At 36.8% G+C, this 17,268-nt stretch overlaps 1 pseudogene; it reads left to right on the top strand.

Moving 5' to 3' along the window:
- Nucleotides 1-2,763: 2,763 nt before the first annotated feature.
- LOC124641709 lies at nt 2,764-6,810 on the top strand (annotated as a pseudogene).
- The last annotated feature ends 10,458 nt before the right edge of the window (nt 6,811-17,268 follow it).

Here is a 17,268-nt window from a genome sequence, read left to right on the forward strand (position 1 = left end):
TTTGTAAGGCTTTCAAGCCAAAACTACCTTACACATTTAAAAAATATTAAAAAAAAACTAAAAAGCGTCAAAAAAATCATCCCCATCGCTGTCGACTGGGAGCGTACCTACCCAAGAGGCTGGCAGCATATTACCTCGTTTGATCGCCATGCTGATCCTTTGTCCGAGGAATAGCCAGCCTCTTGGTCACGAGAAGCGTCAACCAGCCGCCTAGAAAGATCGTTAGGAAGTTTTTATATGTATTGTAAATATGTAAATATCTATGTAAATAAACCTTACACATTTAAATGAAATTAAACAAACAGATAGTCTGAGAAAACATGGCTACTTTTATTCTGAATCTTTGGTGTTGGGTGGAACTTCGGGGAATGGCTAGTGCTCAATAGATATTGCCTGTCAAATACTTGTGAAATACCAATCTAGGAATGTTATCGAAATTCGTCTGGCGATCCGAAGATGGCATTTAAGTATATATGTTTAATATTACTAGCCTAAGATATTTTCCTCTGAGTGAATCACAAACATAAATAGTGCCCAAATTCACCGTCAAAATTCAATGTCCAATTCTCAAAACAACTGTTTAGTTTGAAAATATAATGTTAATAGTAGTAAACATTGTTTTGAGACAACCGACCGTTGTGTAGTCTATGAACTTAAGCCCAAGAATTAGGCCTTCAAAAATGAGTACACCTAAGTAAAAAATAACCAATAATATAAATTGGTTATTTTTTCCTTCTTTCTTGATTCCCACCCAGATAAGATCCAAATAGTATTTGATTCCCTATTTATCGATTCTATTTATATTGAGTGAAGAGACATAAAATAATCCTCTTTTAAATATCTTGAAGCGATATAAATACCTATAATAATGATATGTGAGAATGGGACATATTCTCCAGGTTCTTATTTTTTAAATATAGAACTATTTTTAAATGATTATAATTTAAAAATAGAATAGAGCAATGTTATAGAGATCATGCGAACTAACCTACTTTTTGTCCCAAAAAGGAGTTTGCATGCGTAAGGTATAATCCACAGTCCAAAAACTAGACCATTCAATTTTCGTAGAACTCATATTATATTAATAATAGATACCACCTATACAGTTTCCTTTGTCTTTCAAACGCAATAAAAAAAATATTGGCTTTTTTATTTCATATGACTATTGGAATATTTTTCATAGACTCTTTCTGAAACCAGATGGAAATTATTTTTGTCCTGATATTTCAGTGTATATGTTTCTGTCGTTTCTTTTTACACTGTATTACTTTTGCGGTTTCATATTTTTCTGTGTGAAACGAATCGTATTTTTAGACCAGATTCGTTGTTGCTCTATTTTCTAATACAATAAATTGGGTTCTTAAAAGTCTAGTTTTGTAATTTACGAGAGCAAATTATACTTATTTCTTGTGAAAATAATTATTGATGTCTATTTAATAAACCTTTTGGTCATGGTCTATCAAAATATTATTTTTATCAAGCGATTACTACTTTAAAAGCACATCATTGTTCTTTTAACATATTGTTATAATTATATTTTCTTGTTAAAATGGATCTATTGTTAGAAAATAATTTCAATTCAGCTTCAAAACGGTATTGAACGGTGGAAAAAATATTCCATCATAAAGTTTTCTTCGAGAATTTTTACGCTAAAGTTAAGTAAGCAATTGTTCTATTGTTCCGCAGTCCTTTTCGTACGATATACTGGGAAACCCTTTGTATAGTTCATTTACATAAAAATCTTTAGGAAAAATTGTGGGTCAATGAACGGTTTTTCTTGAAAAAATCACATATACTTTTTACCTCTGGATATGTGAACATTCCCAGACGTTTGCTTAAATACTGTATTCTTGTTGGTTCGTTCGATTTATTTAATTTTAAGGAAAAAAAGTCTGTCTCTTAAGAAGCCGAAAATCGATCTCAGTGGCGTGCACTTGGAGAGGCCTATGTCCAGCCGTGGACTGCGATAGGCTGATGATGATGATGATGATGAAGTCTGTTACTATCCAGAATTAATTCACCATATGAGACAAAGCTGAAACAGATTTTTCGTGTATTTATTTTTATTTAATTTGTCTATTGATTACTGCTTAGCTTAATATTATGTTGTTAGTTGTAAATACTTGGCCGTCCGCGTCCGATGCGAACCTAGCGATGTCCTTCTGAAAACTTAACTTATGAAAGCGCTTTAAAGGTACCTTTCTACTAACATAGAGTGATAGATGCATAACATAGAGTGACAGGACTACTTAGTTACTTACAATCTGAAAAAATATTCCTCTGTTACTCCGCCCACAGTGCATAAACAGCCTTAGCACCACGCACCACATACTAAGCCTACGTAAAAATACAAAAATACACGTCTAGCTAAACCGCGTCGGTTCAAAACCCATCAATCATGTTTTTGCCAACTTGTATCGTCGTCTACTTTCTAGTGTTCGAGAACATTCCTGTCTGTGTGAGTATCTATGCGAGTGTGTGAGCGTGTGAATAAGATACCACGTACGTACTAAAAAAAATGTATCAAGCATTTTTTCATAAAGAAAAAACCGTGGAAAAACCCTTATAGGTGATGTATTACAGTCTGTATAAAATAATGATGACAGAGACAGATAAGGCGTTGAAAATAGTTATTCATAAGTTTTTTAGATATTTAGGACATCGTTTTTTGTGTATCCTCGTGGTTATGTAGATGTATATAGATATAGATAGCCTAACTGATTGATGAAATAATAATAAATAATAATAATAATAATAGCCCCCTAAATTCCTACCTTACGTCCGCGTCGAACATCAGACCACGTGGGGGGCGGACACGTATACTATCGAAACTTATACGGCTAACAAGGCAAAGGTAACCCATTAACATGGAGACTCGTTCTAAAAGTAAACGTATAGGGCCGCTGCCCGGGGGCGATCGCCGGGGCACACCTGGAGCTGACGCTGGGTGTCACAGCATGCGAACCGTCAGCGGTGAGGAGTTGAACAGGCGGGCTCCCACCGACAAAGATACTACAGCCGACAACAGTGACGATGGTGACAGACATACAGACCGTACAGACACTCCAATAGAACCATTTAGCCCTAGTACCATTTCTTACACACCCTCCAGAGCATCATCACCATCGATACCATCGTCACCTCCCACACACTCATCACCTCCTCATACTAGTATGAGATATTATCCACCACTACCAGCTTTGAATGTTGCGCGGGGGGCAAGTGCCTTTTTGCCCGCGTCCACCAAAGCTGGAAAACCAAGAGTTCGCATGAGATGGAGCAAAGAAGTGAATACCTTTATCATGCGAACCTACTTTCACATCACCAAATTAGAGACCGACATGACCACTTACCGCCAACAGTTGCATGAACTTTTCACTCGACAGTACCCCGAAATTAGTGTCTCAGAACAACGCATTTCAGATCAAAGAAGAACAATAGTTAGGAATAAACTTCTATCCCAAGTAGAAATAGATAAACTGAAGGAAGAAGTGCGGGAACAGCTAGAGACTTTAAGTTATATTCCTATGACAGAAACACACACGGCAACACAAAACACAACACAAGTACAATCGCACTCACCTACTCAATCTCAAACGAACACACAATCTCAACCGTACACTCACACACCACCATACTCACAAGGCACACACACATCCACACAAACTGAAAACATTACCATAACGCTAGAAAACGATATCGAGACGCTAGAAAATTTCCATCAAAATCAGTTATCAGACACGTACATCCAAGAAATACACGAAAAACTTAAAACTGCTTTAACACAGTACTCGGGGATGGACCCAGCAGTTCGTCCGAAACTACCTAAACTTAAATACACACCAAAACTTACTCACTTAGTACGTATATTTAATACTATCATACTACACCAATACATAGATGAAAACATGACAATTATAGACATACACACACTGATATACTGCACAGCGCTAGTCATATCCGAAGAGCTTAATTATAAAATTACAGAATACACCGGCAACACAAGACCAAGAACAGTAAATAAACCACCATGGCAACAAAGACTCGAAAGAGATATCGAAAAATTACGAGCCGACTGCGGTAGACTAACGCAATATATAAACAACAATAGATCTAATAGAGTAGTTAAAAGAGTCGAAGCTATTTTCAAGAACATGACAACACACACTAGACACGAGAACGACAACAGAAAACCTGAGGAGTTCTTAGACACATTAAAACAGAAGCTCGCACTAAAAGTCCATAGGCTAAGGCGATACAATAAGGCACAAGAGCGCAAACACGATAACACCATGTTTGCTACTAACGAAAAGAACTTCTACAGAAACTTACACAAATCACAAATACACACAACAACTGACATCAACACTAACACACAATTACCAACAACAGAACAATTAGAATCATTTTGGGCTGGTATTTGGGAAGACCAGGTTCAACATAACGATAAATCCACCTAGGATCACTGAGGAAACAACCAAATGGAATGCACTAGAAGAAATGGAATTCACAAACATTTCTGAATCAGATATTAATTACACTACAGCTAAATTACACAACTGGAAATCGCCTGGTATTGACAAAATACACAATTATTGGTACAAAAAATTTGACTCACTACACAAAATTATCGCAAAAAACTTCACAGATATAGTCCTAGGAAAACAAAACATACCTGATTTCATCGCAACCGGAATAACTTATATGCTACCAAAGGCTCAATACTCATCTCAACCTTCCCAATACAGACCAATCACATGTCTTCCCACAATATACAAAATACTCACCTCCGTACTCACAAATAAAATCAACAAGCACATTGAACACCATAACATTATAGCAGAGGAACAGAAAGGGTGTAGAAGAGGCCACATGGGATGTAAGGAACAATTAATTATAGACTCGGTAATACACAAACATGCTACCACCAAAAATAGAAATCTGCACTGTACATACATAGACTACAAAAAAGCTTTTGATAGTATCCCACATACATGGTTAATCCAAATATTACACATTTACAAAATAAACCCTAAAATAATAGACTTCCTCCATCACATCATGGCCCGCTGGAAAACAACATTACACTTACATTACAACAACGACACTATCACAACACGACAAATATCTATTAGAAAAGGTATTTATCAGGGCGACTCCCTGAGTCCATTATGGTTCTGTCTAGCGCTGAACCCCTTGTCCAACCTACTCAACAACTGTCAAGCCGGATACCCTCTTAAACACACCACAACAGACGAAATCACAATATCACACCTCATCTACATGGATGACATTAAACTATACACAAAAACAGAGAGAGAAATGAAACAATTAATAGACATCACCACAGAATTCAGTACAGACATCAACATGCAATTTGGACTGGACAAATGCAAAACACTTCACATAATTAGGGGCAAAATAAAACCAGGAGACTACACCGTTAACACTTCAGACACAATTGCAGCTATGGAACCAACAGATCTGTACAAATACCTAGGCTATAAACAACTCAAAGGATTGGACCATACCTCTATTAAAAACACATTAATTTCAGAGTATAAACGGAGAGTGACCGCAATATGCAAAAAACAACTCTCTGGAAAACATTTCATGAAAGCATTGAACACCTATGCAATTCCAATATTGACCTACTCGTTTGGAATTATAAAATGGTCCAAAACTGACATACAACAAATCGAACAAACAACACGCACCACACTCACCAAACACAATAATCTTCACCCGAAATCCGCAATAGAGCGACTCACAATCAAACGCCAAAACGGAGGGAGAGGCCTAATAGACATCAACTATCTTTGGCAGAAACAAATTCATAGGCTGAAAACATTCTTCCACACAAAATCACACACCAGTATCATCCATAAATCGGTTACGCTAAATGATCACAACTTCACCCCACTCAACTTACACGAACAAACAGACACACAACACAACAACACTACTGACCCACAAATACAAAAAATAGAGGACTGGAAAAAGAAAGTCCTGCACGGGCGACACCCACACGACCTGGAACAACCACACATAGACACGATAGCCTCGAACAAATGGCTCAAAATCGGTAACCTGTTCCCTGAAACCGAAGGATTTATCATAGCAATCCAAGATCAGATTATTAACACCAAAAACTACAGAAAATATATTATCAAAGACCCCACAGCCACCAACGACAAATGCCGCAAATGCCACACACAACCAGAGACCATACAACACATTACAGGGGCATGCACAACACTCACACAGACAGACTACACTCACAGACACAACCAGGTTGCAAACATCATTCACCAAAAGCTAGCACTCAAACACAAACTCATACAAGACACAAACACACCCTACTACAAGTACACACCACAAACAGTTCTAGAAAACAATACACATAAACTTTACTACGATCGCGCAATACTAACAGATAGAACTGTCCACTATAATAGACCAGATATCACCCTTCAGGATAAAATAAACAAAGTCACCTACCTTATAGATATCGCAGTACCCAACACCCATAACTTACAAAAAACAATAGTAGAAAAAATAAGCAAATATGAAGAACTTAAAGAAGAGGTCACGAGAATTTGGAGACAAGATAAAGTATACGTAGTACCAATAGTCGTCTCCACCACGGGTGTCATACCCAATCACCTCCACCACAGCCTCAAACTAATAGAACTTAAAGACTCCATCTACATTTTACTACAAAAAGCCGCAATCCTCAACACGTGTCGCATAGTACGAAAGTTCATGCAATTGGACGAACATGGCATAACACCTCAACACACACAATAAACACACACATACACACTACACGCTACATTTACTTGGCACCCGCCCGTAAATGTAGTCAAAACTAGCCAAAAGGCTAAGAAGCAGAAATGTTTACCCCAAAATAATAATAAATGATTTATTTCTCTCCAAAAGGTACAGAGTTTGGTTCATGTCATATGTCAAATCATGTTTGTCACCTTTGTGAGAGCTGGAGTCCATAGTGGGTACGGGACCTGTATGACAGATCTCCAGGCTCTCACCCTCTTAAGTTATAACAAATAATACTATTATGTACTAATTCGAACACATAAAAGCCTTCACGTACAGAGAGGAATAACCAAGATAAAACTAAATTTTTAAAACTAAAAAACAAAATGGGGTTTTATGTGTATGTGGTGTGTGATGTGTCTATGGGTGTGAAGTGTATTGTGTGTGTCTGAAAGTTAATATAAGGTGTGTATAATAGAATGTGGTCTACAAGTTTTCTATCTGATTACTTTAAAACAGTTAGAATATTTTCAGTCTCAGAATAATCCAAATCATGAAGCCAATTTATTATTTTTGCTTTACATTTCGATTTGCACAAAGGATATATGCTTAAAATTTTGTTGGTTTTATTATACACATGGCTGCTGAGGAAACGGAAGAAGCATTGGGCTGAAGCACATTTAGTGCGGATAGAGGGACAGACCGAGTGCTTACGTCTTTGGGAGATCAAAGATGGATCGTATGGAGTGTGGGCATGAGTTGTCATTAAAAGATTTAGTAAATATAATTTCCGAACACTGAGAACCTTACAAGTTTTGTAAAGTTCCGTGGTAGGAAATCGAAAGGGTAACTGCCAACCAACTTTTAAAAGTGCCCTTTGGGCACGTTCTACTTTTAACATGCGCGATCTTCCTGAACCACCCCAGGTAACTATGCAGTATTGGATAAGGGATTGGCAGAGGGCCAGATACACTTGTTTAAGCACCTTGGTATCAGCAACGCCACGGAGGTTCTTAAAAACATAAATTAACCTGCGCAACCGTGTGGAAAGTATATCAATGTGAGTGGAGAATGTTAGACAGTCATCTATCTGCACACCTAGATACCTAATACAACTTACCCGATTTAGGTGGGGACAATTGCAGCCTAGATTTTGTATAGGATTACAAGAGTGAGCTACCAAAGCTAAAGAAGAAGAAGAGGGAGGAGGCTTTCCAGCAGCTGAAAGCGAGAACGTGAGGTAATTCGTTTTATCAACATTCAGAGTGAGCAGGTTTTGTGCCAACCAGCTGGTAACAAGGGCAAGTCCGGATTGTGCAGACTGAAACACGAGATCCCACGTATCCCCTGAAAATATTAGAGCAGTATCATCAGCATAGGTGAAGATGGAAGCATTAGGAAGCTTTAACTGACAAAGATCATTTATATAGATCAGAAAAAGTGTGGGGCCGATAATACTGCCCTGGGGAACTCCATATGTTATTGGCAGTTCACCACTGGTCCAATCCCCTATCCTGAGACACTGCCGTCTGCCTGTGAGGTAACTTTTGAAAAGAGATAGTTGATTGCCTCTTATACCAATTTTTTCAAGCTTATCAATGAGGGTGGGCACAGATAAAGTGTCGAAAGCTTTCGCTAGATCAAGGAAGATGCCTATGACTTTCTGCTTTTCATCGAGTTTGGTGACGATGGTATTTGTTAGGTCTAATACAGCATCGTTAGTGGAAATCCCGGAGCGAAAACCATATTGAAAAGATGAAAGAAGATGGTTATGATTTAAGTGTTTAACAAGTCTGTTGTTCAATAATCTCTCAAGTAGCTTTGATAGTGTTGGTAAAATTGAGATAGGCCTGTAATTGCTCAAACGATCTCTGTCCCCTCCCTTATGAATTGGGTGCACTACTGCCAGCTTAAATGCATAAGAATTAAGAATGATTGATTTTCAATCACATCACACTTAATGATATAGACGTGAAGGGTATGTAAATTATTGCAGTTACTTTGTCTTATTTTGATTTAAATAAAACTGTCTCCCCAATCCAACTGAAAATTGCAATAGTTAGTAAACAATTTTAGAAAATAAAATAGGAATATTATGGGTAATAAATTCTTTTTAAACTATCACTTAAACTATCTATAACTTTGTGCAAAACGTTACATACTTTCAAAGGTTTCAAATATTAGACTAAATTACTTTTAGTAAGTTACTAAAAGGGACTCTTCGATCTAATAGTTAAACTTTTAGTGGGTAATGGAGTTTAATTTATGTTGACCAGTAAAATAAATTTTCGGCTGTCATTGAACATCCTTGGCAGTCGTTACGGGTAGTCAGAAGCCAGTAAGTCTGACACCAATCTAAGCAAGGGGTATTGGGTTGCCCGGGTAACTGGGTTGAGGGGATCAGATAGGGCAGTCGCTCCTTGTAAAGCACTGGTACTCAGCTACATTCGGTTAGACTGGAGGCTGACCCTAACATAGTTGGGAAAAAAGGCTCGGAGGATGATGAGTAAATTAAATCGTCGGCTATCAAATTAAACTATGTGCTGAAAACTTGATTGAAAATCCTCCTTTTTTTTTATAAACCTTTGTGTAGTAAAAAAATCTACAAAAGCAAAAGCTATTCTTTGAAAATGGACCGTTTGAATCGCGTGTCTATTTGCAATGGGAATATTTAAAAGAGATTTTCCAGGAATGGCAGTGTTTTCTGTATGTCTGACGCATTCCAGCCAGAGTTTCCAACGTAATTAGCTGATCCTCGCGGTTCTACCTGCATCCTTAAACAACTAAGTCAAACAAAGAAAAGGAAAATTTTAAACTATTATACTTAAAGAAAAAAATCCTGAATACAAAACTCCAAATGGCAATTCCACTAGAAAACCTAGTCTGGTCTATGTTGCCAACCGAAATCTATTTTTTAATAACGTTTTATTACAATTTTATCAGTCAAATAAAACAGTTCCAGACAAAATTCTAGTCTCCTAAGGAATTCCATTATTAAGTCTCGAATACAGAACGCGATTGCTTCTTAGATCTCATAATTAATCAAACAATTTGTAATAAGAACACAAACGACAAAAAATCTTCTATCATCTGTTATGTCCTTTTTCCGAAACCTATGTCACATCTGAATTTAATTTTACCTAACTGACTACTTCTACGACTTGCTTGATATAAAATTGTATACACCTACTAGCTGCACCCCGTGGTTCCACCCGTGTCCCGAGAGAACTACTACTCGCTCGATACAGAAGTGATCTATGGCCTTTTTCAGGTCAGGTTCTAGACTTAGACTCTAGTCTAAATTTCTTTTAAATTTGTTTACTTTCGCATTTATGTTATTAGTAACTTGCCTACAATTCGCATGAGTCAAATCGACCAACCCTTTTTGCTACTTCCATTTCAACAATCTGAGCTCCCAATATTTTACATAGAACCAAAGATATACAAAAATATCCTGTCCATGGTACCACCGACCCTTAACCCATAACACTGACCGACATCCAAAAATCGATACCCAACCCGTCAGCAACTACAGGGTCGAATCGTCCCAGCAGTGCACTCTTACTAACATTACATCGATAGCAATAAACCGTTGTAGGGTAACTTGGACGGGACGGCTTATGACGTCATTCGTATCATGTGAAGGAACAGAGCTTACTGAGATCTTGAATAGTGTGGTTTTATGAAAAAAGATTTGTATTTTTGATAGTTCTGTAAAAATATATGTCACTTTTTAGATTTAGGTATAATGAACACGTTACCTTTTGTCTTAAAATAGTGTATAAAAATGAATACATTTATTAAGAAAAATAAAGATCACATGAATAAGTAAATTACCTCTACAATGGCTCAGAGGTTGAGGTAAAACAAATGGTCTTAATAATAACAATCGGAAAAACTAAATTAGTCTAGGCTAATACATACAGGCAATAATAATATTAAAACTGATCAATATTACTAAAAAGTTACTAAGGAACTTAATAAGGGGAGTACATAAGGAAGTATATAAGGGGAATACACAAGGAACTTTATAGATTTGAAAAGATAAGGGATTACATTAAAGGAAGTTCATAAGGGGAGTACACAAAAAAGTTCATAAGGGGAGTACATAAGGAAGTTCATAAGGGGAGTACACAAGGAAGTTCATAAGGGGAGTACATAAGGAAGTGTATAAGGTAGTACATAAGGGGAGTACATAAGGAAGTATATCGGGTGTGTCGTTCACAATCACATTAAATTCTATCGCATATACTTTATGATATTCTATGGCGAATTGTAAAAAAAATAACGTAACCATTAACCATTCAGTGGTTTAGCCACAGGAGTCGTTTTTCGTTTTTATAATTTACAACATCATGTGTAAAGCAGAGATAAAGTTAGGAGTATCGAATGTTTTGATCAGTTGACAGCTGTCAGTTTTCAAGGGAGAATTACAGTTGTTTGTAATGACTGACTTTTATATGGTGTTCTAATTTTTGCACATTTTTATTCTATTTACTTTGTTTGAAAAATTATTTTTTTTATTTTTAGGTATTTTTCTTTTTTCTTCGTGTTAATGGACATATATTAACCAGTATATTAACGCATTTCATTTAATGTGATTATGAACGACACACCCGATATAAGAGGAGTATATAAGGAAGTATATAAGGGGAGTATTTAAGGAAGTTCATAAGGAGAGTATATAAGGTAGTTCATAAGGGGAGTACATAAGGAAGAACATAAGGGGAGTACATAAGGAAGTATATAAGGGGAGTACATAAGGAAGTATATAAGGTAGTACAAAAGGGGAGTACATAAGGAAGTTTATAAGGTAGTTCATAAGGAGAGTACATAAGGAAGTATATAAGGGGACTATATAAGGAAGTATATAAGGGGACTATATAAGGAAGTATATAAGGGGAGAACATAAGGAAGTATATAAGGGGAGTACATAAGGAAGTATATAAGGTAGTTCATAAGGGGAGTACATAAGGAAGAACATAAGGGGAGTACATAAGGAAGTATATAAGGGGAGTATACAGGGTTATAGATAAAACACTAACAACCTCTCAGGACCATATTACTAATATCATAAATTAAAACTTTTGTTCTATGACTTTTAATAATTCTCAGATTTTAGTTCATCAAAATTTTCACACAAAAATTAAAATATTTCAAGTGTGCGCTCTAAAAGTTACGAAGTCTATGCGAAGCACAGTAAACAGTAGTACAAAAGACAGCGGAGGGGAGCAGGGAGCGGGGCTCGGGCGGGGGGGGGCGGGAGAGTTTGACCTATTTACGAGCGGCCGTCAGTCGTTTTTATGCGCCCGCGTCGCATCTAAGTGTCCTTGTAGGGAAATTCGGTAGTGCGAACGTAATTATCTTTACAGTATGGCGTATCGATATTCAAATTTCGAGTACACGGAAATGGTGCGAACGCTGGGTAGGTGTGATGACAATGTTTCGGAAGCCTGTCGCCAATACGCCATACGATTCCCAAACATCCCTACACCTAGCTGAGTAACAATGCTAGCTGCCGTAAGGAAGTATATAAGGTAGTACATAAGGGGAGTACATAAGGAAGTATATAAGGTAGTACATAAGGGGAGTACATAAGGAAGTATATAAGGTAGTTCATAAGGGGAGTACATAAGGAAGTTCATAAGGGGAGTACACAAGGAAGTATATAAGGGGACTATATAAGGAAGTATATAAGGGGAGAACATAAGGTAGTACATAAGGGGAGTACATAAGGAAGTATATAAGGAAGTTCATGAGGGGAGTACATAAGGAAGTGTATAAGGAAGTATATAAGGGGAGTATATAAGGAAGTATATAAGGGGAGTATTTAAGGAAGTTCATAAGGGGAGTACATAAGGAAGTATATAAGGTAGTATATAAGGGGAGTATTTAAGGAAGTTCATAAGGGGAGTATATAAGGGGAGTACATAAGGAAGTATATAAGGGGAGTATATAAGGTAGTATATAAGGGGAGTACATAAGGAAGTATATAAGGTAGTTCATAAGGGGAGTACATAAGGAAGTATATAAGGGGACTATATAAGGAAGTATATAAGGGGAGTACATAAGGAAGTATATAAGGTAGTACATAAGGGGAGTACATAAGGAAGTATATAAGGTAGTTCATAAGGGGAGTACATAAGGAAGTATATAAGATAGTATAAGATATATAAGATAGTATATAAGGGGAGTACATAAGGAAGTATATAAGGTAGTTCATAAGGGGAGTACATAAGGAAGAACATAAGGGGAGTACATAAGGAAGAACATAAGGGGAGTACATAAGGAAGTATATAAGGTAGTTCATAAGGGGAGTACATAAGGAAGAACATAAGGGGAGTACATAAGGAAGAACATAAGGGGAGTACATAAGGAAGTATATAAGGGGAGAACATAAGGAAGTATATAAGGGGAGTACATAAGGAAGTATATAAGGGGAGTACATAAGGAAGTATATAAGGTAGTTCATAAGGGGAGTACATAAGGAAGAACATAAGGGGAGTACATAAGGAAGTATATAAGGTAGTACATAAGGGGAGTACATAAGGATGTATATAAGGGGACTATATAAGGAAGTATATAAGGGGAGAACATAAGGTAGTATATAAGGGGAGTACATAAGGAAGAACATAAGGGGAGTACATAAGGAAGTATATAAGGGGACTATATAAGGAAGTATATAAGGGGAGTATATAAGGAAGTATATAAGGGGAGTACATAAGGAAGTATATAAGGTAGTACATAAGGGGAGTACATAAGGAAGTATATAAGGTAGTTCATAAGGGGAGTACATAAGGAAGTATATAAGATAGTATAAGATATATAAGATAGTATATAAGGGGAGTACATAAGGAAGTATATAAGGTAGTACATAAGGGGAGTACATAAGGAAGTATATAAGGTAGTTCATAAGGGGAGTACATAAGGAAGAACATAAGGGGAGTACATAAGGAGGTATATAAGGGGAGAACATAAGGAAGTATATATGGGGAGTACATAAGGAAGTATATAAGGTAGTTCATAAGGGGAGTACATAAGGAAGAACATAAGGGGAGTACATAAGGAAGTATATAAGGTAGTACATAAGTTCATGAGGGGAGTACATAAGGAAGTGTATAAGGAAGTATATAAGGGGAGTACATAAGGAAGTATATAAGGGGAGTATATAAGGAAGTATATAAGGGGAGTACATAAGGGGAGTATATAAGGTAGTACATAAGGGGAGTACATAATGAAGTATATAATGGGAGTACATAAGGAAGTATATAAGGTAGTACATAAGGGGAGTACATAAGGAAGTACATAAGGAAGTATATAAGGGGAGTACATAAGGAAGTATATAAGGTAGTACATAAGGGGAGTACATACGGAAGTATATAAGGGGAGTATATAAGGAGGTATATAAGGGGAGAACATAAGGAAGTATATAAGGGGAGTACATAAGGAAGTATATAAGGTAGTACATAAGTTCATGAGGGGAGTACATAAGGAAGTGTATAAGGTAGTACATAAGGGGAGTACATACGGAAGTATATAAGGGGAGTATATAAGGAAGTATATAAGGTAGTACATAAGGAAGTATATAAGGGGAGTATATAACGTAGTATATAAGGGGAGTACATAAGGGGAGTACATAAGGAAGAACATAAGGTAGTTCATAAGGGGAGTACATAAGGAAGTATATAAGATAGTATAAGATATATAAGATAGTATATAAGGGGAGTAAATAAGGAAGTATATAAGGTAGTTCATAAGGGGAGTACATAAGGAAGAACATAAGGGGAGTACATAAGGAAGTATATAAGGTAGTACATAAGTTCATGAGGGGAGTACATAAGGAAGTGTATAAGGAAGTATATAAGGGGAGTACATAAGGAAGTATATAAGGGGAGTATATAAGGAAGTATATAAGGGGAGTACATAAGGAAGTATATAAGGTAGTACATAAGGGGAGTACATAATGAAGTATATAATGGGAGTACATAAGGAAGTATATAAGGTAGTACATAAGGGGAGTACATAAGGAAGTACATAAGGAAGTATATAAGGGGAGTACATAAGGAAGTATATAAGGTAGTACATAAGGGGAGTACATACGGAAGTATATAAGGGGAGTATATAAGGAAGTATATAAGGTAGTACATAAGGAAGTATATAAGGGGAGTATATAACGTAGTATATAAGGGGAGTACATAAGGGGAGTACATAAGGAAGAACATAAGGGGAGTACATAAGAAAGTGTATAAGGTAGTACATAAGGGGAGTACATAAGGAAGAACATAAGGGGAGTAGGTACACAAGGAACTTTATAGATTTGAGAAGATAAGAGATTATATTAAAGAAGTAAAAAATTAAGTTCATAAGTGGATTACATAAAGAGATTAGATCAGGAAGTACATAAGGGGAGTACAAAAGGAAGTATAAGGAAGTACATAAGGAGAGTACTTCCTTATACCTACTTCCTTTATATCCTTACTTATAAGGAAGTTCAGGAGGAAGTTTATAGATTAGAGAAGAAAAGGCTCAATTCACACCAAAAGCGCGGCGAAGGGCAGCGAAGCGCATCGACCCGCTCGGTAGAGAACGCGCGTGGATTCCCGCGACTGCTCGAGAATTCGCTGGAATGCTCGAGAAGTCGCGGGACTGCGCGCGCCTTTTCGAGCCCGCCCGCGATTAATTCACGGGCCGCGGCTCTTCTAGCGCAGTTGACTTTCAACAAAACAAGAGGAAACTTGTGTTTAAGCAGTAATATAGGTGTTTTGGATTTAATCATTATTGCACATATAATTGAAGAGGAAGAAGCCGAAGAGATAATGAGAAAAAAGAAAAGATTAAAAAGAAAAAACCCACTCGCTCGCGCGCTCGCAACAGACGCGCGCGGGGAGCGGGCGCGAGGGGCGGGATATTGCCAGCGGCCGCTCGCTACTGCTAGAGCATTCTCGGGAGTTCCCGCGCAGTCGCACGACTCCGTTCATGGAATTCGCGGGAAGTCCCGCGGCGCCGCGGGCATCCGCGCGACTCGTTCGAGTTTCTCATGCGAAAATATACATTATAGTAATGGGAATAAAGTAAAAATTCAAATGACACTCAAACCGCGCTTCGCTTCGCTGCCCTTCGCCGCGCTTTTGGTGTGAATTGAGCCTAAGGGTATAAAGACGATTAAATTGTTGTGTGTAACTAAAGTTGAATAAACTCTTTCCCTCTTATTATAAAAACTGCCGCAAGTAGTGGTTTAAACCCGACTGAAGACGTCTTGGTTTGTTACGGTACTTACGATAGTCTTCACATCCTTATTACAAAACGTAGACTAAGAGAAGATTGTTTAGTACTTCGATTTGTCTATGGTTCAAATAATATCCACAGATTATAAGCAACAAATATTTAAATCATTCGTTCAATCGTTCCGAATTCTATGCGCAGTTCCTTTTTACATTATTTTGTTAAGTCTATTTTGATGAAAAATAAATAACTATGATAATAAAAAAAATATCTCTGCGGTTGAAAATATTACTTTTTATTATTTAAAGGTAATTTTATATTTCTAGTATCTTTTAACGATATACATATGATCCAATTATTCTCTTTTAAACAACTATCGAGTTTGCGCGTATAACGGAACGTCAGCGCGCGTTTCCGAGTTATGTTTTGTTTTTAGGTTAGAAATAATTTGGATTATTTTCATCCCGATTTAAATGATTAAATAAGACGTTGTGCATCTAATTAGAACCTCTTCAAAATTAAGTGCACAATAACTTACACACAGAATATCGTGTGCATTAAATTACCAAAAGAAAATGAAACATTTGAAACAACATAAAAGTAGAAAATTATATTTTATTCCGATGTCTATTTATACAGTCAAATGCACTGATACATGTTGGACACTGTTCTTCATCACACAATCTTGTTCCCTTTCTCATCTAGGCATTTTTCTACATTTTAGCAAGCTTCCAGTCTTTTACAAACATTGCATATTACTGGCAGAGATACGGCGTGCAAAACGCCAAAATAGTCTTGAATCTGTAAATAAACAATAGACTGTATGATAATCTGATATATTTTCGGAGTTTCATCAAAATCTATGTGGTAGTTTATGCGTGGAACATAAACAAACATCCATAATAAAAACTTTGACTCTTATACAATTAATTAGGATGTTTTGGCAACCTACTTGCACTGTAAAGGCTACTTACTTTATGGCGAGCCCAGTTGAGCATCATAGGATCATCCTGGATTATCATCATGCATTCAATTGACTATTATTTCGAAAAACGTAAATCGATATTTATATCGAAAATTGTCGTCAGGTAATTTGAAGAGATTTTGACGATGACGCATTCTGTTGGGTCCCCGGACACTCTCAATAGTATTCTAACACATCCAAGTATTCCAAATCACACATATTTATATCCACTTTCGTTTTTTTCATCACAAAACAAATAACCTCAAAAGTAAATAATGTCGGAATTTGACGTTTGTCGACTAAGT

Source organism: Helicoverpa zea, chromosome 23 (assembly GCF_022581195.2).
Source record: "Helicoverpa zea isolate HzStark_Cry1AcR chromosome 23, ilHelZeax1.1, whole genome shotgun sequence".
Classification (NCBI taxonomy): domain Eukaryota; kingdom Metazoa; phylum Arthropoda; class Insecta; order Lepidoptera; family Noctuidae; genus Helicoverpa; species Helicoverpa zea.